Source organism: Mastomys coucha, unplaced genomic scaffold, assembly GCF_008632895.1.
Source record: "Mastomys coucha isolate ucsf_1 unplaced genomic scaffold, UCSF_Mcou_1 pScaffold25, whole genome shotgun sequence".
NCBI classification, from domain to species: Eukaryota; Metazoa; Chordata; class Mammalia; order Rodentia; family Muridae; genus Mastomys; species Mastomys coucha.
In genome coordinates, this window is record NW_022196908.1 from 202963 (window position 1) to 206614 (window position 3652).

Below are 3652 nucleotides of genomic sequence, written 5' to 3' on the forward strand. Positions count from 1 at the left end.
TGAAGCTTTAAGGACTCAAGAGAGTTGCTGTGGTCATCCAGATTCTCCATGGGTCCATACTTAACTCTAGATTTACATCTTCTTAAATACCAATTTTGCTTCTCCAATTCAAGTTCACATCACCTACTGTTTTCAAAATAAATAATAAGCCTGGAGAGATGGCTCAGAAGTGAAGAACAACAAACAATACTTTCTTAATATTATCAAATTCTTAATCAATGTTATTATTAACTGTACCTATATACCTGTCCTATTATTTATCACCTTTTTAATACATAGTTCTTGGCTCATGGCTTCTATGTCTTTATTTCTTAAATGCCTAGACATTGATTTTGGTCCAGAGTTGAGGACATTCATCTTGGTGAGTCCCAAGCCAGTGAAGAATATTACATGTCAAGAAATAGGGAAAAAATGTGTGTGTGTGTGTGTGTGTGTGTGTGCACGTGTGTACCTTGGTCTTTCTCTCTCTTCTCATAAAACCACAAGTATTCAATCCTGAAGGTTCCATCTGTAAGCCTTATCTGATCCTGATCACTTCCCAAAGGCTCCATCTCCAAATACCATTGTCTTAATACTGCATAATGAGGATTAAGTTGGATAATAAGGATTAAGTGATGACACACTCAAACCATACTGTATCATTATTCTCTTCCCTCCAAGGTTTATAGTCTGGTTACTATATAAAATCTAACTATATAATTGCCTATAGTCCAAAATTAACTCAAAAGTTCAGAACTGAAGTTCTCAAGGAAAACTCCTTCCAGCTATGAGCCTGTAAAATCAAGTTATTTACTCTAAGTATATGGTGATAGGACAGGCATGGTATATATTCCCATTGCAAAAGGGGAAAATAGTCTTCAAATACAAAGGAAAACCAAAGCTCAACAAGAATATACTAAGTTTTAAAGCTCTTAAGTCCATCATCCTATACATATTTGCAGCAATAGGTGGGACCCAAGAGCTTGGGCAGTCCTACCTCTATGGATGTTTTTGTGGCTGGTCACAGATCATATAGGTATTCTTTCATATCGACTTTGCATGCTACATGCAACTTTCCCTGGCAGACATTGCACAGTGTTGGCAGCTATACATATCTGGAGTTCTTATTACAGCTCCACACTCCTGGTTCCACTGTCCATCTGCCAATATAGAGTTCTCTACAGGAGTGCTGACACTATGACAAACTTCTGACTGGGCTCCCAAGATTTGTCCTAAAATTTTTAGCAGAAAACTGTGGCTTCATTACTCTTACATTCTAAATACCTGTAGAATCTGCACTATGTACATACCCAAAGATCTATCACTAGCATAAGTAATGCCTGGGTCCATCTGAACCATGGTTCTAGCCATGAAATGCTTTGCCAAATGAAGTAGGGAACAAATCCTGAAGCGGCCCTTAATGGGAAGCCTATAAAGAGTATATGTATCTCAGAGACATTCCTGAAACACTTCTGAAAAGTATCTGGGCTTGTGATGAATTTTGGGAACCTCAAAAATTTATGAGACACCCTAAAGGCCTTTCACAGAACCTTTATGCAAAACAACTGGCTGGATTTTATGTACACTGATAAACCCTTTACATAAAAAGTGTGTATTTATTTTAGTTTTTGTAACCTATCTTTTCTAAGTAAACTGCTTATTGATTATGAACCTATAGATATATCTGTGATTTCAGCATTAAATGTCGCCCTACCTGGTTGTGGTGGTACCACACAGAGGCAGGAAGATTACAAATTAGAGGCTATCAGAACTATGCATATGGTGCCTGAACAGCATTTTTGCTATGAGTCTGCTTTTTCCTTTGCAGTCATTGTTCCAGCACTAGAGGGTGCTTCAAGCCTAGACTTATTCCAAATCTATAGTGTGTGCTGAAAATGAATTGGAAGAGTATGTGAAAAGAGTAACCGATCCCTTCATAGATGGTGTCTGGGTTTTTTCTTGTTCTGTTTTTTGGTTTTGGTTTTTGTTTGTTTTTAAATGTCATTCACCTGCCTTTGATCAGGCACTACAGGATTATGCCCCCAGCTCTATGCTTCACCATGTAATGAACAATCCTAGGTGCTTATGGAGCACCTGGGAGTGGAGCTTTCTCTGGATGTTGTGGGACTGGCTGCAGAGTTTGTGCCCAAGGTCTGCTCAGGGAACCAGCTGGCAGATATTAACTTTATAACATATCTTGGCATAGGTATAATTCCCAGAAGTCCAATAAAGAAACTGACTCACCCATAAAACTTGAACTTGAATTAACTCATCATCATGAATTACTTAAATCCAAAAATTATTTGGCAGAACTTCATTCTAAACTAGACAGGCAGTTTAGAAATTGTTAAGACAACACAAAATGGTTTAAAAAAAAGTTTTCCAGTAGTGTTATCCCAAGTATGGTTCAAGAAAGTTTCCTGGTGGCTCACTCTTGGAATACTTTTTATTTTATAACCAAATCAATTAGATTCCCAAGGATATTGGACAGGGGAAGCTATTCTATGAACAGTAGACATATGTATTGAATAAAACACCACATGGCTTTAGATCTTCCCTTGCCAATATTAGGGGCTTATGTATGTTATTAAACAGAACTAAACTAATCTTTAAATGGCTGTTCAATTCTGCTGTTTATCTGGCATAGCCAACAAATAAATACAGAGAAAAAATTCATATAGTGAAGGGAACATAGTATATATGTTTGAAATTAACAGTTACATGACTGGTATCTTGAGTGGGGGATGACAAGTATGCCTATTTCCAACATTTTCCAATTTTTGTGTTCCTTTTTATGAATTTTCAGATTACTATGATGTTATCACAGCTTTGTTCACAACAGAAATGGTTACTTCTTTAAGGCAGCTCATATCACAGTGAACTATGATCCTTAATTGCTACTATGACCTGAGAAAAAAATCATAAACAATTATTATATTCAAATACTGCTGAACTATTTTATTATCCGAACTTTGAATTATTTTACTTTAAGTGAGTTCACTTCATGAAAAATCTCCTTAAAGAGCACATTTTAGTTTCTTAGTATACCCTCCTGTGAGCTATCACAGTAGCGTGCCTGGTACAGGGTCTCTTCTCAGAAGTTTTAAACAATCATCCTCTGTACATTAAGTGATCTCATAATAGAATAACAGAAAATATAAAGAACATGTAAAAAATTATCCAACTAATTGGACATTGTGACATTTGGATTCTATATTGAGACCAAACAAGTCATTATGATAGTGACAGAATTATTGGTGTCTAGGGTTTTGATCAATTTTCAAAACTGAGAAGTTGACTCAAAAGCTGCTATGTGTGTTAAATTTAATTAAATTTGGCCTAAAGTTGTCTATATACGTACCAAACTCTAACTTGATATGTGAACATACTGCAACCTATTTGTTAATATGAAAGTCCTCTCTAATCCAGTCTTTCCAGTTTCAGTCATTGCTGTCCAAAAATATTACACTAATTCTAAAACGAGCAATTTGTAAGTTTTAAGTAATTTTAACTCTTCATATTGTCTTAAATTGCTCTATTTTACTGATATATTTGATTAATATTAATTATTTGATTTGCTTGAGACGTGCTTAGAAGATAGTAAAGCACAATTGTGGAATTGTCTGTGAGATTCTTTTTCTTTTTCTTTCTTTCTTTCTTTTTTTTTTTTTTT